This window comes from Triturus cristatus, chromosome 4_1 (assembly GCF_964204655.1).
Source record: "Triturus cristatus chromosome 4_1, aTriCri1.1, whole genome shotgun sequence".
NCBI lineage: Eukaryota > Metazoa > Chordata > Amphibia > Caudata > Salamandridae > Triturus > Triturus cristatus.
The window spans coordinates 1,207,853,567-1,207,876,365 of record NC_140585.1 but is presented as its reverse complement, the minus strand read 5'-3'; the positions used below and the strand labels follow the sequence as shown (position 1 = coordinate 1,207,876,365).

Here is a 22,799-nt window from a genome sequence, read left to right as displayed (position 1 = left end):
GCCATTTGTAGGAAGCTGGCTCTGTATATGTTATTACCACTAGGTGGGTATACGGTGCACAGAGTCCAGGGGTTCCCCAAAAGTGCACGGGGCTGAATGTAAAACCCATAGTGCTCTATTAGTGGTAGTGTGGGCCAACAGCCTTAGGCCCAACACAGTAGAGTGTAATAATGGACACAAGACTTTTCACTTTGAAAAATCGACACTTAGATATTTTTCAGTACAGTTCAATGTTATGCTATGAGGAAAACAATACTGCGGTTAAACTAGTAAGCAATGCACTTACAATTCCAGTCTTCGGGACCAAAAGTCCACAAGGGACAAGGGTCAGGTTAGTACCAAAACTGCACCAACAGCAGCACTGGGGCAGCCGTGTGCAGAGGTCAAATGTCGGGGTTTGGCACAATGCTTTTCAATGGAGACTGGGGGTGCCTGGAACCACTCTGCTTGCAGGTAAGTAGATTGGTTTCAGGGGCGGTTAGCACAAGCATGGGGGGGCACGAAGCAGCACAAAACCTACACCACCAGCAGCCCAGGGGAGGCCAACAACAACAGAGGTAAGTAGAGATGTAGGGGGTCGTAGGGACACCATCCATTCAGCTTATCAAGGACCAGGGCCTTTGGGTGCAGGGGTGCATTTCGACATTGGAGTCTTCTTACTGGAGCTGGTAGCAGTCAGGGGGAGCATCTGGATTCACACTGTAGGCGCCATCGTGGAATTCAGGAGAAAGCCGCCAATGCTGGATACGAGGTCAGGATTGCTGGGGAGACTTCACTGCACAGTTGAGCCAGTAAGGCTGTGGTCGTCAGGTGCAGAGTGGGCTGGGATCGCGGTTCTAGCTGGATTCTGAGCCCTTGGAGTTGGGTTCTTCTGGACAGGTCCACTGTGCAAAGGAGATTGGAGTCTTTTTTTAAGGCAGCTGTCCTCGCAGGGTTTTCAGAGGTCACTGGGTGCAAGACAGGTCGCTGGTTCCCAGGAGCTGGAGATAGGCGGGTAGAGCTGGGGCCAAGGCAGTTGTCGTCTTCTGTCATCTCTGCAGGGATGTCTTCTTGCTTCTTATGTCATCGCAGATCTTGGTTCTACATCTGGGAGAGCTACTACATACTAGATTTAGGGGAGTAGCAGGCAGGGTCAATGGACACCTAACGCGGGGTGACTACACCCTCCATTATGCCACCCTCCTGTGGGAGGGGGCACAGAACTAGCCCTGATTGGAGGGGTCCCTCCATCTTCAAGATGGGGGTACTCAAAGATGTGCTTCACCTTGCCTTCCCCCCTGAGGGGTGGAGTTGGCAGAGGTGGGCACACCTCCTCTCCTAAGTTTTCCTGCCTAAAGTGGGGGTGTAAACCAGGGGCTGCCATCTGCTGCTAGCAGCAGAGGCTGGGGGTAGGCCTTCGAAGCATCCCCCACACTGGTCCATCCTGGGGGAGGAGATGTGACACTTATGCCCAGGATTTGCATTTTTTCTGGTCCCAGAGAGCAGGGCCTCTCTACCCAGGGCTCCAGAAACATAACTGGTGGTGGCTGGCTGCCTACAGCCAGTCAAACACCACATCAGGGTTGGTAGGTTTTCAACGAGTACCTCTGAGGTGTCCTCTGGGTACATGGTGCAATAAATCACACACTGGCATTAGTGTGGATTTATTGAGGGGAGTACTTTGATACCAAACACTCCTGTGCTGTGCTCAGTGAAGCCATCATGGTGCTGTGGAACTCGAGTTGCCTAGTTTCCAGCCCATGTACTCTCTATGGCTTCACTGGCACTTACAGTATTAAGGCATGAACACCAATATTGTAGGGTCATATCTGCTCTTGCAGATATGCCCTCACCTGTGGTATAGTGCACCCTGCCTTAGGGCTGTGAGGCCTGCTAGAGGAGTGAGTTACTTATGCCTTCAAGTAGCGTTAGCTAGCATGGCACCAAGGCAGGCATAGTCCCAGTGAGGGGGGATCCCAAGGGACCCTCTTCGACTACCAGGCCCTAGGTACACAGGGTACCATTTACTAGGGACTTACAGGGGGTAGAAGTACCAATTGGGGATTTGTTTTCAGGGAAGAAGCACTGCCACCTGGCTGGCAAAAATTGGGGGGCTAACCATGCAAAAGAGGCACTTTCTCACACTGGGTCTTCCAGGCACTCCCGGGGTAGGCGCCAAGTGGTACTGGGGGGGATGAGGAGTACCCTAATGTATGTCTAGGATGCGAGCATCATGTCAGACACCACCCGGCCTAGGTAGTCTGCAGTTCGTAAGGACGATGAACGGGTGTGGAAGCACAGTATACTGTTCAAGCGGATGAACAGATCGTGAGGTGCAGAGTAAGAAGAGTATATGTGAGCAGGAGGATTGAGGGCTCTCCAAGCGTCTGCCAATGCCCAGTATCTTACCCAATCCACGAACTGAGCATAGGGAGGGAGCATAAGGGAGGGAGCAGCGTGGAAAGGGTGGGTGGGAGTCTCCTGCCAGGATCCAAGAAGGGTGAATCGTCTGGGATAAGACATGTGAAAGCGTTGTCTAGAATGTGTCTTGGTCAGTGTTAGGCGCGTATATGCTCCTGAGTAAGACGGGATTCCTTGCTTTCATCGATTCTGGAGAATGAAGAGGTGTGGAGGGTGCTGAAATGTACAGCAGTCAAAAAATGCCCTCAGTGTGATGCACAATACGCCGTGACTGACCTGCACAAGGTGTGCAATTTGACTTTTTCTACACACCACAAGGACACTAAGTGTACCTTCTACCATTACAGCAGTCAACCAACATCACACTCAACATCTAGTGAGGCGGGTCTGAGGAAGAAGAGGGGATGACGTAGAGTCACAAGGCCCTCGTTCACACCAGCCGAGCCCACCCCAAGGGTAATCGATTCTGAAGCCTCAAGGCAGGAGAAAAAATAACTGCCTACGTCCAAGCCCAACACTAGATGTCAGGAGTATGTGAAGCATGTGTATGGACAACCACACATGCTACGAAGCTATACATTTACAGCCATCAATCCAGTGGTCATCCTGAAAATCTGACATGGATCCAACCACTATGAACCTGTGTTAGACACTCACTGAAAAGCATGCCGATTTCATTGACTTGGTTTAGGGTCAATTTCTCTTCATTTTATAAAATATAAATTATTTCTTAAAAAAAAGGACTATGTCACAGATGTAAGCATCTGTTCATAGCGTGTAGATCCACATGCTTTGCATACTCTTGCCATCTAGTACTTTTCTTTGAAGACGTCTTTAAACTCACAAGGTATAGTGACTACTTCGCTTAGTTGGCAGTCCGCATGGGCACCATCTCCACTGTTATATTGTTTTACACACAGTGGGTGAGTGTAAAGATAGAGCATTAGATAGGAAAGTGTAGTGACCATGATAGAAATTATATACAGAGATTAAGTGAAAAAAATTACAACTTCAACAACCAAAGGCTTGTGAATAGATGTGTGAGCATGAAAATCTACAGCACCACACGCTATAAACATAACACAGGGTAAGTAACACATTCCGTTAATAGCATGTGTGACTTTAAACACAGATGCTCAGCATAGACTGTAAAGAAGTACTACCCTAAGCGGTGGTTAGCCGGTAAACGTTGCAGAAGACAACCGTTTGGTCAACTCTCGCTTGTTGGCGTGATAAGACATCCACACAGTAGTACTTGGTGAACGTGTGTGGATGGGTATATCTTAAAAAAAAAAAAAAGTGGTTCCTTTTGTACGAGTGGAATGAGGTCTGGGAGTGGCAGGGAAATTTCTTTTAGACTTAATGTAGCAGGTTTAGATACATTTGACAAACCATTGGCTATGCCCACTTTGGTTATAGCATGCCCTTTGTGAGGATTGACTAAAATGCTCAGTTCTATAGATGTTATACATGAGGGTATGCTTCACTTCAAGGGTGAGATGGGCCCTCTCTGCCAGAGTCTGGTTGAGGGAAAAAGACCAGAGTCTCGATAGTCTGGTTGAGATGGAAGGGGGATATCACCTAGGGAAGACATTCAGGGTTGGTTCTGAGGACAATTCTGTTGTTGTGAACTCAAAAGAAAGGTTCTTCTAAGTTGAGGGCCTCCAATTCCCTAACACACCTTCAAGATATGTTCGAGACAAGGAAAGCAAATGCCAGGAAAGGCACTGTAAAGGGCACAAACGCAGGGGCTTAAAAGGGGGGCCCATGAGTTTGGTAGGGACAACATTAAGGTTCAAGACAGGGGCGCGGGTATCCTGGGTGAAATAAGAAAGCTTTGATGACACAAATTTTGAATAAAGAAGTGTTCCCTGTTCTGCATGTAGGGGGTAATAGTGGCCAAATGAAGGCATAGGGAAGTGTAATCTAGACCGGATTTCCAAAAATGAAGAAGGTAGCAGACAATATCCTGAAATGCAAGTTTATTTGGGTCTATGAGCTTAGGGATGTAGTAATGGACAAACCTTTTCAACTTGGCAGAAGTGGGTCTGCATGCTTCTTTGAGGATAGACGTGCACTTGAGGGAGTTTGAGATAGGCCCTCAGGAGCCAGATTGCTACATTGAATTGTCTGGGGTTGGGGTGCTTCATTGTGCCTTGGTTCTGCATGAGAAGGTCTGGCCAGTTGGGGAGCTTTTCGTGAGGAACCATTGACATCGCTAGATGAGTGGAGAACTGTGGTTGTCTGGTCCAAGAGGGAGCCACTAGGATGACAGGAAAGGTGGTCTGCTAAAGCTTCTGGACCACATACGTAAGCAGTAGGAGAGGAGAAAAAGTGCATGCAAACATCCCTGATCCATTTATCAATAGAGCACTGCCCATGGACTGTGGTGCTGGATCCTGGAGGCAAAGTTTTGTAATATTGAGTGGTGGAAAGAGGTTAACCTCGAGAAATCCCAAGCGGTGGAAGTAAGGGAGAAGGACTTGTAGGTGGCATTCCCATTCATGGACTTGTTGCAGCATCCTGCAGGACAGGTTAGCAAAATGTTGTCCACTCCCGGAAAGTACTCTACCAGGAGGTGAATCCAGTGGTGAAGTGGCCAATGCCAAATGCTTTGTGATAGCACTGGCAGATGCGGCAAGTGTGTGCCCCCTTGCTTTTGGAGATAATACAGGGCAGCCATGTTGTCTGTTTTCATAAAGGTTAATTTGTGCTGAACTTGGTGAAAGAAAGCCTTGAGAGCTACAAGGATGGCTAGGAGCTTGAGGTGATTGATGTGGAGGCCCCTTTGTTGTAGCAACCACATGCCCTGAAGAGTCAGTTGCTGAAGATGCACTTCCCACCTGAGAGCGAGGCGTCAATGGTGATGGTCACCGGCGGAACAGGGTCTATGAAGGGCCAGCCCTGCAACAGATTGTTGCTGTTCCACTACAGACCGCAATGGGTGCTGGCCCGTTTATTCTCTAGATCCTCCCAGTGACCATACGGTTATGACCACTGTGCCGACAGGCATTGTTGGAGCAGATGCACGTGAAGTCTGGCATGGGGAACTATTGCTATGCATGAGGCCATCATTCCGAGAAGGCACATAACCGACTGTATAGCGTACGGCACTCTGATAGTGCAGGATCTGAAATGGCTTAAGTTTGGAATTGACGATATTTATAGTGAAACCCAAACTGTGGAAGAGAGATATGGTGCCTTGGGTGTGAGCGAGATGCTTGCTCTCTTTATCAGCCAATCGTCTACTTAGGGGAATGCCACTCCTTCCCAGATGGGTAGCTACCACAGTGAGACATTCGGTAAATACTCTAGAGGCAGAGGTGACCCCGAATGGCAAAAACTTTAACAGGTCCCACTGACCACTTAACATGAAATGTAGGTAGTAGCCATTGTGAGAAAGTGGCTCTGTATATACTGTTCCTTAATAGGTACAGGGTGTACAGAGTCCACAGTCCCCCAGGGTTGACAGAGGTTAAAGTTAGATATAACCTTACTCTCTAAAGTGGTAGCTTGGTCGAGTGGTAAGGCAGTATCAGAGGACAGTGTAAAGCACTTGTTGTACACACTCAATCAGCAAATGGTCTCACACAATCAATAACTGAACTCTAGGCCAATGGTTTGTATATAAAAAATATATGCTTATTTTATTTTAGAACCAACAATTGGATTTAAAATATACTTTCTCACAAGGAGATGCTTTATATAAATACTTTTGCAAAATGCAATTGACTTTTGTAAACAGTTACAAGTGGTTGGCAACTCTATTGTAAACACAACAATGCATTGAGCTCAATGGCAATTTCAAGTTATTTACAACAGATTACTTTTAGGATTACTTTTGGAGTTCGAGAGCTGGATCCTAGATTCAGTCCTGGGTCTGTACTTAGAATCAAGTGATGAAAGTCGACTTAATTATTATGATGATTTTTAAAGAATATTTAGCTATTTTAAAAGTTGACACTTAGAAAATATTTCTAAGAAAACAGTCAACGATTCCCTATGGAAGAAAATTCAAGTTGCAGGTACAGTATGTTCTCGTTACTTTTATAATCCAGTACTGGGTGCCTAGACTCAGTACTGGTACCTTTATCCAAAACAGGTAAGTAATTACGTTTTCAGATATTATACGATTTTTAAAGAATATTTAAAGATTGCAGAAATTGACACTTAGAAGAAATTTCACAGAAAAACAGTCAATGATTTCCTATGGGAGAAAATTGGGTTACTGGTAAGTACAGTTGTAAGTATTTTTCAGTCAGTGCTGGGCACCAAGATCCAGCACTGGGAGCTCACCTAAGAGCAGGTGAGTATTTTCGTTTTCGTTACTCGGCTGATTTTTGGTGAATATGCTATCCTACGAGGGATAGGGGGGGCCTCGGTTGGTGGCTGCTGACTAGCAAGCCACGCGGCTGTGGAAGCTGGGCTCCTGGTCACTTACTCAGGGCAAGTGGGGAAGTAGGTAGGTGTAGAAGTTGCACTGTCAGGGCCACTCGGGCGGCTGGGTGCAGGGTGCATTTGAGCCTTCGGGCGCTCAATTGATTTCAATGGGAAATCTCCGGTTTAGAAAAAGGCTGCAAGCTCGGGGACGAGGATTCTTCAAGTGCCACCACCACTTCAAGAGGTAAGTTGGGTAGTTGGAGGATAGGTAGGTACCCCGGGATTGGGCACAGGGGGCCGCGGGGCGCCGCGTGCAGGGGTGCCTTTTGGTGTCGGGAAATCTTACCCTCTGTTGATCGCGGTAGGGGGGGCACCTTGTTCTGAGGCTGCAGGCTTCTTCAGGAGTGTCGAGGGAGGTCCTTGGGGTCGTCCTCGTGGTCTTTGTTCACTCCAGCACTGGCCAGGCTTGGCTGGTGCAGAGTGTGCTGGGTTCGCGGTTCCGGGCTGCTGCCAGGGATTAGAGGTAGGTTTTGAGTAGAGCCTCTTCTCATGGGAGTCCCAGGGGCTTAGAGCCAAAAGGTAGCCAGGTCCTCCGGTGTTTGTGAGGTTGCTGGCCACAAGAGATGCCGGGTTGGAGCAGGAGCAGGTTCGAGGGTCGACAGGCAGGTAGGGCTGGGGCCAAAGCAGTTGGTGTCTTCCTCTTCTTGGTAGCTGCAGGGCAGGTCTTCTTTCTTCCTGCTCTTCTTTGTATTTTGGAATCTGGGGAAGGAAGGTTCAGGGTGCCCCTAAATACTAGATTTAGGGGCGTTACAGGTAGGTGAAGGGCAGGGACCAACGGGTCCCTGTCCTGGGGTGGGTACACCCCCTATCATGCCTCTCTCCTGTGGGAGGGGGGCAGTTGCCTAGTCCTGATGAACAAGTTACTTACCTTCGGTAACGATGTATCTGTAAGAAACATTAGTTTGTTAGATTCCTCACCTTAGAATATCCCCAGGCGTCAGACTGGATCCGGAAGATTTTTCGTCAGCAATACCCCTTGCGCGTCCGTCGTCGGCGTCGTGCGCCGGAATGACGTCGTCAGAGTACTTAGACGCCGCCCTCGCGCGCTGACGTCAGTTCTTGTACATAGCTTTCCGCGCCAGGAACGCAGAGCCATGCAAGAGACCGACACTGGTGCCAAAAATTCTAGGGCCCTGAAAGGGATAGCCTTAACCCTAGATGTCAGTTCGCAGAACGGGGAGGATGGGTGGGTCGGTGAGGAATCTAACGAACTAATGTTTCTTACAGATACATCGTTACCGAAGGTAAGTAACTTGTTCATCTGAAAGAAACACGTTAGTTAGATTCCTCACCTTAGAATAGATACCCAAGCAATACCAACCCCGGTGGTGGGTCTGCGAACCAAGATCACACCAGAAAGTCCTGGAGGACAGAACGGCCAAAGAAGCCATCCCTCCGGACTTGGCTGTCTAGGCAATAGTGCCTGGCAAACGTGTGCAGCGAAGCCCACGTCGCCGCCTGACAGATGTCCTGCAAAGGGACTCCCCGTCCCAAAGCAGTAGTAGCCGCTGTGGCCCGAGTAGAATGGGCTCGCAGCCCAACAGGAGGGTCCTTTTTCGCCAAGGAATAACAGATTTTATACACAAAACGACCCACCGGGAGATGGTCCGTTTGTGCACAGCTTTTCCCTTCTTTGCACCCACGTAGCCAACGAAAAGCTGGTCGTCCACTCGGAACTGTTTTGTGGGGTCCAAATAAAAGGAGAGCGCACGTTTTGGGTCCAGACGGTGGAGCCGCTATTCCTCTTTGGAAGGATGCGGAAAGAAGGTGGGCAAGGTGACAGATTGCCCAAGATGAAAGGGGGTCACCACTTTCGGTAGAAAGGAAGGACGAGGCCGAAGGACAACCTTGTCCGGATGAACAGATAGAAAAGGAGGCTTGGACGATAGAGCCTGGAGCTCACTCACCCGTCTAGCTAAGGTGATGGCTACCAGGAAAGCAGTCTTAAGAGTTAGAAGACGAAGAGGACAATTGTGAAGAGGCTCAAAGGGAGCGCACATCAGGAATGTTAAGACAAGATTCAAGTCCCACTGAGGCATTACGAAAGGGACAGGAGGGAACGTGTGAGTAATGCCTTTAAGAAAGCGTGACACTAAAGTGGACTTGAAAAGAGAGGGCTGATCAGGAAGCCGTAAGAAGGCAGAGACGGCAGCAAGATAACCTTTCAAGGTGCCCAGGGCAGAGCGCTGCCGGGCCAAAGAAAGAAGAAAGAGGAGAACCTCAGAAAGAGGGGCGGAAAGGGGATTCACAGCCTTTGCTGTGCACCATGCCACAAATTTGTTCCACCGGCAGGCGTATACCGTCTTTGTGGAAGGACGCCTGGCTGCCAGAATGATATCACAGACTTCAGGAGGCAAGTCAAATGGCATCAACTGTCGCCGCTCAATCTCCACGCATGGAGGTGGAGGCTGGACAGGTTCGGGTGGGGACCATCCCCTGCTGCTGCGACAGAAGATCCTCCCGAAGGGGCAGACGTATCGGAGGATCGGTCAACATACTGAGTAGCTCGGGATACCAGTACCTTCGTGCCCAATCCGGAGCCACCAAGATGACTTGGGCCCGGTCGCGCCTGATCTTCTTCAGCACTCTGGGCAGAAGTGGTATAGGCGGAAAGGCGTACAACAGACCGCAACTCCACTCTCGACGAAAAGCGTCTCCGAGCGAGTGCCGCCTTGGAAATTCCAACGCGCAGAACTGATGACATTGCGCGTTCTCGTCGGTGGCGAAGAGATCTAACCAAGGCTCTCCCCACTGCTGAAAGAGACCATGCGCCACCTCGGAGTACAGACGCCATTCGTGATCCATCATGCACCGGCGGCTGAGTTCGTCTGCTCTGGCGTTCAGAGAGCCCGCCAGATGTTGAACCACCAGGGTGATGCCCTGGTGTTCCAGCCATGTCCAGAGGCGCAGAGCCTCCTGACAAAGGGTCTACGACCCCACCCCGGCCTGTTTGTTGCAATAAAACATGGCGGTGGTGTTGTCCGTGAACACCTGCACGACACTTCCCCGGACAGAGGGAAGGAAGGCTTTCAGTGCAAGTGGAGGCGAGACTCCGCCGGAGACCAGAGGCCTCTGATCTCCGCCTCTCCCATATGGCCACCCCAACCCAGGAGGGACGCATCCGTCACTACGACATGCTCCGGTAGGGAGAGGCTCTTGCCCGTGACCCAATCGCGGTCCGTGAGCCACCACTGCAACTGCTGTGCAGCGCCCTCCGAGATCAAACATGGTCGGACAGGTTGCCGTGATGCTGGGCCCACTGAAACTTCAGGTCTCACTGCAGAGCCCGCATGCGCCGCCTGGCATGATGCACTAGTAGGATGCAGGAGGCCATCAGCCTCAGGGGATGAACCCGGAACTGCGCCGAATCGAGAACCGCTCCGATGAAAAGGAGCTTCTGAGAGGGGCTCAGGTGTGACTTCGGCACGTTGATGGAAAACCCCAGCAAATGCAGGAGATCCGCCGTAGTCTGGAGGTGGGAGACGACTGCCTGGGGCGAGCCCGCCTTCAACAACCAGTCATCGAGATAGGGGAAGACTGGAACCCCTGATCTGCGCAGATGAGCTGCGACCACCGCCATCACTTTCGTGAACACCCGAACGGCACTGGTAAGGCCGAAGGGGAGCACGGTGAACTGAAAGTGCTCCTGACCCACCGTGAACCGCAGGTAACGCCGGTGGCCCGGCAGGACGGGGATGTGGAAATATGCGTCCTGCAAGTCCAACGCTACCATCCAGTCTCCAGGGTCGAGGGCAGCTAGAACCTGAGCCAAGGTCAACATTTTGAACCGTTCCTTCCGGAGGAAGGCATTGACGTTCCGGGGGTCCAAGATAGGGCGTAGGCCCCCTTTGCCCTTCTTGGGAACCAGAAAGTAGTGGGAATAACAACCACGACCTACTTCTGGGCTCGGAACGCGCTCGACGGCCTCTTTGGCCAAGAGGGCCGAAACTTCCTCTCGCAGAAGATTCAAATGATCCTCCGCGATACGGTGGTGCTGCGGTGGCATGGCTGGAGGGGTCGTCTCGAAGGGGAGGGAGTAGCCCCTTCGGACGATTTGCAGCACCCACCTGTCCGAAGTAATGGTACGCCAGTGGAGCAGGTGATGGCGAACCCGGCTTCCCACTGGTGTGGAATGGGCCTGAAAGCTCGGACTAGGAAGGCTTTGAGGCGGATGCTGCCGGGGTGGATGTGGACTGACCGCGTCGTCCTCCAGTACCGCCTCGGCGGAAACCACGTCCGCGACCGCGTGCAGGCTGGTTCTGCGGCCGGTGGCTAGGCGGACGTGAGGAGGTGCCCCTTCCTTGGCCACGAAAGGAGCGAAAAGCGAAGTTTGTGGCCGCGGGGCCGAGAGGCCCAAGGACGTGGCCGTAGCCCGGGAGTCCTTGAAGCGAGCCAGCGCACTGTCCGCTTTCTCACCAAAAAGGCGAGCGCCATCAAAAGGCAGTTACATGAGGGTGATCTGGACATCCCCTGAAAAGGACGTGGACCGCAGCCAGGCGTGACGTCGAAGCACCACCGTGGTAGAAATCGCCCTACCCAGCGAGTCCGTAGTGTCGAGTCCACATCGGATTGCATGGCGCGCTGCATCTCTCCCATCAGCCAGAGCCGAGAAAAGCCGTGCCCGTGCCTCCTCCGGGCACAGTGGCAGCACGTCCTCCACCGCATCCCACAGAGAGTGGGAATAACGGTCCAAGAGACAGGCGGTGTTCAAAGACCGCAGGCCCAAACTGAGCGAGGAGAACAGCTTCTTACCAAACTGTTCCAGTCTCTTGGAATCCCGGTCCGGAGGAGCGGACGGGAAGGAGGATTGGGAGGTAGAGGCCTGGATAACCAGACACTCGGGAGTGGGGTGTTGGGACAGAAAACTGGGGTCGCCCGGAGCAGGGCGGTGGCGCCTGGCAACGTTCCTATCCACAGGAGGGACTGTGGAGGGCTTGGACCAGGTGCCCTGCAGAACATCAGTGAGGGCCTCATTGAATTACAGCAGAGGCTCAGTGGAGCATGCGGCAGACTGAAGCACCTCAGTGAGGATGTTAGTCCTCACAGCCACGGCAGGCAGCTCAAGCCCAAGGGCTTCGGCCGCCTTGCGCAGCACCACAGAAAAAGCTGCACCCTCCTCCGAAGCCACAGTCGGAGGAGAGATGAATCCAGTGTCCGGTGAGGTATCCAAACCACTGGCCTCCCCCAGTTCATCTGCCCAGTCCTGTGCAAGTTGGCCCTGAAAGGCCATAGGGTTGTCAGACCCCTCCCATTCGCCCCCGTCATCCGATTCCTGGTAAACAGGAGGAATGATCGGAGCCGGTCGATAGACAATATGTGTCTCTAGCGGCGTTGGATGCGGCGTCGCATCGGCGTCGCATCGGCGTCGGGACCGGACAGGGGCTGAACCGGGGATCGATGTCGACCGGAGCAGGCGTTGGGGGTGTTATCGGTGTGGACGCCGGCGGAGGAGGCGTAACGAGGTCGACCGGCGTCGACGGGGGCCCAGGCTCGGGCCCCTCGGGGACCTGCGGCGTCGGGGCCGGAGCCTTCAACGGCGCCGGGGCCGGAGCCGCCGGCACGCGAGGTCGCCCAGTCGAGTCCGCTGGGCCCGAAGGCGCGCCAGTGGCCGTCGACGGTGGGGCCAGGCTCCTCATGGCCAAGAGGAAGGCACTGACCTCCGCCGGCGTCGCGTCAGTCCCAGGGACCGTTGGGTATGGGGACTTGCGCTGCTCCTGCGGAGCCACGGAGGTGGAACCACCCGGACCCTCGGCCGAGTTGCGCGATCGGCGAGGGGAGTCTGAAGAGCGGTGTCGCCTCTTGGACTTCTTGGAGTGCCTCGACTTACCCGAAGACTTCGAGCCAGACGAGTGACGATGTCGAGTGCGGCTCCGCGACCGATCCTTGGACCTCCTCCTGGACCGGGATCGAGAGCGGCTCGGAGCCGAGTGGCGAAGTTCGAGAAGCTTGCGGGACCGCTCCCGCCTAGCTTTCGAGGTCAGGGCCATACAAATCGGAGCACGACGCCGCGTCGTGGTCGAGGCCCAAGCAGTACAGGCACCGGCGGTGATGATCGGTCACCGACATCAGTCGGTGACAGTCGTCGCAGGCCTTGAAACCAGGCATCCTACCGGCACCAGAGTCGAGAATTGACCAAAAAGAGTCAAAAAAGTTAGTCAAAAATTGACTAAAGGGGTAGCGCGCGAGGGCGGCGTCTAAGTACTCCGACGACGTCATTCCGGCGCACGACGCCGACGACGGACGCGGAGCAGCAGACGCCGCCTAGCGACGCGCAAGGGTTATTGCCGACGAAAAATCTTCCGGATCCAGTCTGACGCCTGGGGATATTCTAAGGTGAGGAATCTAACTAACGTGTTTCTTTCAGATAGGGTAGGGCTTCCCATCTTCAAGATGGCAAGAGCCCGGAGATGTGCTTCACCTCGCCTCCCCCACCTGAGGGGTGGGGTTGGCAGGCTGGCACATCCCTGTCCTTATTTGGGGTTTCCGGCGAAGCTTCCCACCAGAGTGGGGGGTTGCAGTGGCCTGGGAAAGCTCACAGAGGCGGCATGCCTTTGAAGCTTCCCCCTGCCCATCCTGGGGGAGGAGATTTAGCACCTCGCCGAGGATGTGCATTGTTGCAGGCTCAGGAGAGCAGGGGCTCTCCCACCCAGGGGTCCAGCAACATGTCTGCTGTGTGGCAGCCTAGGCAGTCTCAGAGCAGACGTGGATTGTAGGTTAGGTTTAAGGGGGCATCTCTAAGATGCCCTCTGGGGTGCTTGGAACATTAAATCCCACACTGGCATCAGTGTGGGTTTAATGTGCTGAGAAGTTTGATACCAAACTTCTCAGTCTTCAGGGTTGCCATTATGGTGCTGTGGAGTTCGTGTTTGACGAGCCCTCAGCACCATGTATTCTTAAATGGCAGCACTGCACTTACAGTGCTCAGGAATGGACCTGGGTACTGTAGGGGCACAGGGCTCCTGCTCCTGTGCCCACACCATTGGCATAAGGCACCCAGCTAGAGGGGTGGCTGATGTATGCCATGGCAGCGTAGGTTATGGGCATGGCACACAGGGATGTGTGCCATGTCGACTTTGTTTTGTCTTGCACCCAGACACCCAGCCTGCAAAGGCAGTGTGTGTGTGTAAGGGTACAGGGCCCCTAAGGGTGGCACAATGAGTGCTGCAGCCCTTAGGGGCCTTCCCTGGTCACAAGGCCCTGGGTACCTAGGGTACCATTTACCAGGGGCTGACACGTGGCCAGGGTTTGACAATTTGGGCTTTGTGTGTTTTAGGGAAGGAACATAGGCCCTGGGCACCTGATTGGCAGGAGTCCAGGGCACACTCAGTCAAAGCACATTGAGCAATTCAGCAAAAAGTGGGAGCATACCATGAAAAAAAGATGGCACTTTCTCACAGCCATGAGCGGGATGGATGGGTATTTGGAAGTAGGTGTCCTTCAGACGAAGTATAGCACAGGAATGACATCCTGCAGAGTTAACAGGTGGAAACGTTCTGCAAAGATGTGCTTGTTGAGGGGGCTGAAGTGCAGTATGAGACTTTGAGACCTGTCCTTTTTGGAGATTAGAAAGTACAGGGAGTACACACCCTTGCTGTGATGCTCAGATGAAGTTGTTCCAGTGCCCCTTTGAGAATGAGTGCCTGGACCTCTGTCAGAAGAAGGCGCGGGCATTCAGTGGAGACGGTGTGTCCGTGGGGTGAAATGTTTGGTAGGGTCGCAATGAGGTCCTGGCAGTAGTCGTGCCCTTTGATGGAGAGAATTCACTGGTTGGAGCAGATCTCTTCCCATCAAGAAAGAAATCGCTACAGTCTCCCCCAAACAAGTGTAGTGTGATCAGGAGAGTGGAAGAAAGTCACTGTGAGGAGAAGGCGACTCCTAGCCAAGCCTCCTTTGCTAATACCTCTGGTGTTGTTACCTCTAGAATTCCCCCATATTGACTGCTGGTGGTATTGCTGTTGCTGCCTCTGGTAGGAGGCGGGAGAGTCTGGGGAAGTGGTATTACTGCTTCCCATGTGCTGTGAGTGGATGTCTGAAGGAGCTATGTCTTCTTGAGTTTTTTTTAGGCATCTCGTCTATCAGCAGCACAAAAAAACATTCACCGTTGAACATCAGTTTCAGCAGTTGCTGTAGTACTTCTGGCTTAAAGACAGTGATAGAGCCAGGTGTTACACCTGACCAGGAAGCTGATATTAACTCTAATGGTCGTAATGTCAACTGTGTTTAAAGCACAGTGCATGGGGCCTATTCTCCTCACAAAGGAGTTTTAAAAGTTATTCTATCTCATTCCAATGCTCCCTGTCATTATCAGTAGAGCAGAGCATCCGATTTGGCAATTCTCCAGTGGGCGGCTGATTGCACTTCGGCCAACCGATTTGGCAATTCTCCAGTGGGTGGCCGATTGACTCAATGGCAAGAGGGTGGAAGTACAATCTCTTTACTCTCCTTGTCAGGATGTGAAGCGTTCCCTGGACCCCGGGCGTTGGTGTGTTTCCACAACACGTGGACCGAGAGAGAGAGTCCAGACGAACATGGTTGTGAATATATGGAGGGTCATTGGGTGAGGGTTTGTACTTTTTGGCGACCCTAGGTCTGATGTACCAAGTCTTGACTGGCTCTTTGAATGTCGTGGGCACGATCTTAAGCATCCCATTCAGCATCAGGAGAAATTGGACAGTGTATTGGATCTTTGATAGTGTTTCGGCTAGAAAGTCATTGTCTTCCTGGACGACATGGATGACTTTATGAAAAGTTGCATCCTATGTTTATGACCTCATGGCATGAAGTGGTGTGATTTGGGGGAGGGGGGGCAGCTGCAAGGAAGGTTCCACCAGATACAAACCAAGGTCTGTATTACCTGGGGGATCACGATCATAGTCGCCCCACTGGTCATTTCCTGGCTCAGGGTCATGGGGAGCATTGTAGGGTTCAGCTGAATACAGCAGACTGCTCTCAACCAACTTAGTGTGATGAGAACCCTATGGTGAAGTTGGAAGAGGTGGAACACATGGTGACGGTAGTAGGGGAAGCAGTGGTGAAGGGAGGAGGGTATGAAAGCATGAGTAGGAGCTCGAGGAGATAGACGGCTAGGGCCTTATGTCTCCTGTGTTTTAGAGGCTCCAAGGCAATTTGTTCCTCAAAAGATAAATCCCAGTTCTTTGGAAGAGTCTCTTGCGGCTTCAGTGGAAGCTTGGTGGCGATTATCTCAGTTTGTGGGTGGATGAAGAGACGCATTTGGCAAGAATCCAGATCCTCCTGCAAGTGTTAGAGAATAGGTCGCTCCCAGTCATAGGAGCCAGTCATTGATGAAGCTTTTGGCAAAGACTGGATCTTCGGCATGGAGGCCCTCGGTTCTGATGCTGACTTTGATGCAGATGTTGACTATGGTGAAGGTTTAGGCATCGTCTTAAGTGCTGGAGTCGACAAGCCCACTGGTTACGAGGGTAGTAGTAGTTAGTACTGAGCCTTTGATGCCAGAGAGGGAAGAGTTGTCGGCTCTGTTGGCTTCTTTCGGTACTGACCATGACTCAATGGCAATGGTGGCTCGACAGGCTGATGTGGAGTATTTGGGCTCCACGCTCGAACACTGCTGCACCGGGGTTCTGCCTGTCCATGGGAATGCTGGTCAGCTACGAGTTGTAAAAGGGTGGTGACCATATTTTCAGGTGAAGTCTCCGGGGTTTGTTGAACATCGAGGTCTTGATGCTGTTCTTCCTCGGATTCGGGAAAAAAGCTTGCTACAGGACTGGACTGAACACTATCTGCCTCTGAAGGACCGTTTTTCTTCACCCACCTCGACGTTGCATTCCTTGAAGATGCCACTGGGGGTCACTGGCCTCTCATCTCTACATTCTCTAATGGGTCCACCTCCTCTTGCATGGGTACCCAAGGGTCTTCTTCATCTGGACGGTGAGGCAGGCCTGGCACATGGTCTTGTCATGCCCGGCGAAGAGGCAGAGATTGCAGACTTGATGGTGGTCAGTTCAGGGGAACTTTGAGTGGCACAGAGACAGTATTGGTAGGGCTTCCTTTCCATCGTTAACCTTTGCATTATCGTCAATGGGGCACCAGAGACGATTGGCCCAATGCCCCAAGGGAATGGTAGCGAGGTGAGTCCGGTTGTTGATGTTCATTGGTGTAGGAAGCTGGCTTTGTTTGTAGTGCACCAAAACGAGATACTGGGTAGTGAGTCCAGGCAGCTCTTAATGGTTTACATAAGCACAAGTAAGGAACCCAAATGCTCTCTTTTGTGGTAGTGTGGGCGAGCAGTTCAGGAGGCAATAAAAGAGACACACACTCAAGAACAAATCCGAGACCAATTTAGAAAAATAAGACATTTTTACATAAATTTCAACACCAAGAACTTCGGTATCAAGTAAGTACTTTTCGAAATATTGTTTTTCACAGGTAAGTAAAATGTTCAGTTAAATGCCTCTTTACGCGGGAATGCTTTACGATTGGAAAAAAGGCAAATACTACATTGCAAGAGGTTTTCCGGGGTCCCCTTCATGACTTAAGGTGGTAGGGGGCCAAGGTCCAAAGAACCACCAGCAGTTAGTCTTTACCTGCCCAGGAGTGCCCGGAAGCTTGTCGACTTGGTAGTTTTGAGCGCTACACCAAAGGATGGGGGGTTTCCGGGATGGGGGGGGGGGGGGACTTAGAAACAGGCTGCGGAGGGGTGCTTGGGGACAAGTCCAGGAGCTCACAACGGGGGAGCTTGGTTTATGAGAGCCCTGGGAGCACAGCTGGTTTTTGGGGACCCAGGCTGTGGTGCAGATATGTTAAGTCGCCTTGGCTTATGCATCACGGGCACTCACGGTTGTCAGTCAAGCCGGTTGAGGAAACAAAAGACAATACCGCTTGGCAACCCTTGAAGTGGCTCTCTGCGGTGCTGATGTCCCCCCGATGGCTGCTCGATCTTGGAGTCCGGACTGGACTCAAACAGGCTTTGGTTGCTGCAAGGGGTACGGTACCCCAGGTATTAGTGCTGCACGACTCCAGTTGGTAATGGTGTCTTCTCACTTGGTATGGAGACGGATTGGACCTATTGGAGCACAGTGACTTCAGCATAACAGTGGACCAGACTTTGCTGTTTGGTGCCTACAAGCTGCAGTGGAGTAGCTCCTCTACTCCAAGGGAGCCTGCTGGAAATATGAGGAGTGCGGACAGTCCTGGAAGATGCACAGCAGCAGGATGAGTCAGCTTGTCAAGACTATTGGGCCAGGTGCAGGCAGGCAGGGTTTGGCACTAATAAGTCCACAACAGGTCCTCAGTTCTCGCTTTCTTCGCTCTTCATTGTCCTTTTCTTATGTCTGTTGAATCTCAATTTCTGGTGTCAGGTGTGCCACATAAATACTCAATTTAGGGGCATTAAGGGGAGTATAAGCAGGTATCCAATGGGCTACTTAACCTTTGGAGTACTGTAATGACAAACCTTAGATCTCCCCTGGACCAAGGAATGTACCGTCACTTTCCCAGGGCGAGAGAGAGAATATCAGTTCCAAACTTATGGAATATAACATATACACAGCACTTCCTAAGGTGGGCAAACTTTCAACACTCCCCCAAAGGCAAGGCAAGAAAACAATATAACATATGAGTCTCCTCTAGACCAAGGTAACATACACACAACACTTCTCTAGAGCGAAATGCAATTTACACATCACTTGCTCAGGAGTAGAACAACTTCCTATAACACAATTACCTGCTAGAAGGGAATTCACCCATCCTTCTACAACATAATACTTGGCCAAGAAGAGTCCACACCTCCTGCTACAAGGAAAAGACGAATTGGTATATCTGGGATGTATTTATTTGTAAATAGCACGACACAGTAAGCCAAATGCACCTAACATAGCAGACTCTAACATATCAATAGTATGATTGAAACTCAATCAAGACAAATATATATTTAGAAATATATATATATATATATATATTTAAGAATCAGAAAATAAGAAGGAAAGGAAAGAATTCAGAGACAGTTAGTGGCAGAGACACCTCACCTCATCATTTCACCCCACTTTGCTCAAGGGGAGTCCATTGCTTGAACCGGGCGAAAGCTCAGAGGTGACCCCACTTTCCGTGACAACACGTCTGCTTCACGGATGAACTTCCACCGAGCCAGTGTAGACTCCCCTTTTTAATACACATTCAAAACACAGTGAAGCTTCTAGCAAGCCACGCCCCCTAGTTCTCATGAGAGCCAGTACCAGCCTGCTTCAAGGTCAGACCAAGGGTTGATCAGGCCCCTGTTATGACTAAAAGTCAAACCATGTACATTCCTCTGATAAGAACCAGTTCTCTCTAGTCAGTAAAATGCGAAAACAGCAGGAAAGCAAAACATGCCCTCTTCTTCACAGAAAATGGCTTCAGAGTTAGATAAGCCATTTACACAAAGGCCCAAAGCAAGATGGAATCAAAAAAACAAGGAGCACCTATAATTCTCATCCACACAACTTACAAGCACCACTGTGCACACAGAAAAGTTTGAAGCAAGGTAAAGTCAGAAGGCAGAATGACATTAGACCACGTCAAAGCCAATAGGTCAAAGTCATAATTCACCTAACCCAAATAACATTATACACTAAATCCCTCAGTATACAACATTGAGCACATATGTGCACCACCACCCACAAGACTGCACCTCAACATACTATACCTTCTATTCTTGGAAAGACTATTCCACTAAAAGGCAGAACACACTTAAGTCAGTACAGAATGGTGGTGGTTGAGGGTCATCATAGGGTGTCAGACCACAAAAGTGGCTGATTCACTACAAGTACCTACATCCCCTATATGACCACTTCCTGTGGAGAGTTGGCATAACCCTGACCCAGCGTATCTAATTTCACCAGAATTCAAGATGGTGGAATTCTACTTTTTGTAGTCACTTCAAGTAGCCCACCTTAGGGGAGTAACAAGGTTAATAGTGAACACTGACTAGCTAATTTTCCCACCTGTCCTGGTGCCAAATGAGCCCAGCGCAGTGGGTGGCATTTCCCCTGTCTGGGGGAAGCTAGGTTTGCATATCAAAGGGTGTTGAGAAAGCTCACCCACTATCTTTCCCCTGATGCTCGGAAACAAGTCTCGGTTGCCCTTCTATCCTCGCGCCTGGACTATTGTAATGCCCTCTACCTTGGGATGAGCAACAACCTGGTCCATCGGCTGAAAGTTGTTCAGAACGCGGCAGCAAGGTTTGTCGTCAACGCCCCTAGACGCTCCTCTGGTACTGCCATCAGGAAACATCTTCACTGGCTCCCGGTACATGCCAGGATAAAATTCAAAACCTTGATCATCATCTATCGGGCTCTTCATGATGCAGGGGCAGAGGGCATTAGGTCTCTGGTGTCGTACTACACCCCAGGTAGGACCCTGCGATCCTCCAGTCTGAAGTTGCTAACTGTCCCCCGTTTTTCGAAAGCAAGGTGGGGAGGTAGGGCCTTTTTTGCCCTTGCCCCCAGACTCTGGAATGAGCTTCCCCCTGATCTCAGGAATCAGGAATCTTTTTTCTTGTTTCGCCGAGCTCTCAAAACCTTCCTCTTTGCTGAAGCTTACCCCTAAAGTTCTTTTTTCTCTAGATTTGGCTGATTGGTTTCCATCATTTGCGCCTTGACGCCTTCGGGAAAAGTAGCGCATTACAAATTCCCAATCAATCAATCAATCAAAGGTGGCACAGGCTTTGAAGCCTCTTGCCTTGATATGCAGGTGACAAAACCTCAGGCCGCAGCAGGCATTGTTTCTGCCCCCACAGCGTGTGGGCTCTCACTTGTACGGGGTCAGATACCAGTCTGTGGTGGCATTAGTAGGGATTTATTGAAACAAGGTGTTTGATACCAAACACCATATGTTTCAGTGAAGCCATCATGTAGTTGAGGAGCTCGTAATGACCAGTGCCTAGAACATGTACTTAAGATGGCTTCCCTGTTCACTTGTACTAACTAGTAATTGAACTAGACAGCACAGGTGCATATCTTCTCATGCAGATATGACTGCACTTGGAATATAATATACCATACATTAGGTCTGTAAGGCCTGCTGTAGGAGTGACTTACATATATTGCATGCAGTGTCTCGGGACATGGCACACAGGGTGCATGCCATGTTGTGTTTTCACTTTTGTCTGCAGCATTTCATGCAGGCTGGTATGGCAGTCTTCATTAGTTTGGTGGTGGGTCCCTTAGGGTGGCAAAATACATGCTGCAGAACCTTAGGGACCTTCTTTCGTACCCATGCCCTAGGTACCAGGAGCTCCATTTACTAGGGACTTACAGGGATGCTAAATTGCTTGCCAATTATGGAACAATTGCACAGTTACCCTGTTTTGGGGAAAGAACACTGGCCCTGGGGACCTGGTTAGCAGGAACTCAGTACACTTACGTCAAAGTTTCATCAAATACCAAGCAAAAAAATGGGGGTGACCATGTCAAATATGGGCACTTTCCTATCGGCGACAATGAAGCAGGATCCATTATGGTTCGTCTCAGCCACAGAAGTTAAGTGGTCGAGTGGGCCTGGCTGTAAGTGCTATTATGCGCAGAACACAGAGTCCAATTGATACAGATGGCAGAAAAAACACAGTCTAACAATGGATCAGTATCCATGCGCATATCTAACTAATGAAGGAGTCATTATACCCGATGACTCGAAACAACTGTAAAGAAGTCTTCAAAGAAAAACAAGATGAAAATGTCTGAGCCCAACACTCAAAGGCACAACTAGGCAGAGGATGACTATCTACTGTCATACATGCTATGAAACATCTGTTTCCTCAAAACAGAAGGCTGTCAACAACATTTATCCCCATTACCCATTGAAGCACAGGGATAGGCTGAAGGAAGGAGTGCTGACAGGTATAAAATCATTGTCTAACTACCAACATGGCTGTTTTTCAAATCTGCAGGTATATTAGTCGCACCCAGCACTCGCATCTCATTACAAGCACTGGCAAACTAGTAGGTGTGGGTTTAATGTACCAATACATGCAACACTGACACATTGGAGCCAGAGACATGGCAGGGAGTCATCCGAAACAGAGAGAGTGGGTTATAGTCATAAAGCTGTCTCTAATGTAGTTAAATTTAAGGATGTATCTATGCAAAGAGAAGGGGGGTGGGGGGGGCAGGAGCCAGTTAAGGTCCAGTGCCCGTGCTCCTAACGTGAACCGTGTTATTCAACACAGGGGGCACTGTTCCAGATGAGGGGTACAAGTAGTCACCCACTCGATACAGAGTGAGAGAAAGATGTAAGTGGTCCTAGGTTTTTTGAGGCCCACTTGTAAGAGGGAAGAGCAAGTCTTGTCTCTTAATGCCCTCACACACCCCGAAGGATGTCATGCTTCATCATTGGGCGTTTTGCTCCTCATAGGGCCACGCTGCAATGCCCTACGGGTCCCCCAAAGGGTAACTTTAGCGGAGATCAAAACGCCGTTTGGTGCATACGGGTGTGTGGTGTAGGTCCTCTAAGAGGGTGAAGTGGTGCGTGCAATGTGAGTCTAAAACTGTCTAAGGGTTACCAGATGTATGATTTTTAATGAAAGGGTACCCTTGGCAGACTAAAAAAACCCGTAGGTTAGGTGTTACCTCTGTTGGCTTAATGAGCCCTAGGTAACTAGAGAGGTCAACATGTTTCGCGCCTGTGTGGTCAAAACATATCCGTAAGGCTTCTTCAGGACCAAGGAAACAAAATAAGTGTTGTGCACGTGATGAGTGAAAGGGTTAATACCCTCAATGGGTATCCGGGCGGGCCCGGTAACAGTGTACCCTGCACTCCAACTGCAATAACTAGTTAGGTTTTTGCCGCGCCTGGATACCACCTAGGAAAGAAATGACAGAAAGCAAAGAAAGGTTGCGTCAAAGCTACAGACGGGGAATGTCAATGTCTCCCCAAAGCTTATCCTAAGGTTACGCAAACAAAAAGTGACTTTGTACGAGCCACAAATGGGTAATGGAGTGCCTTTGGAA

The 22,799-nt window shown here is 50.7% G+C and overlaps 1 protein-coding gene across 2 annotated transcripts in view; it reads right to left on the bottom strand.

The window, feature by feature from the left end:
* Positions 1–22,799, bottom strand: part of DIP2B (DIP2 acetate--CoA ligase B (putative)) — a 768,291-nt gene that overhangs the window by 81,805 nt on the left and 663,687 nt on the right. The gene's annotated exons all lie outside the window — the stretch shown is intronic.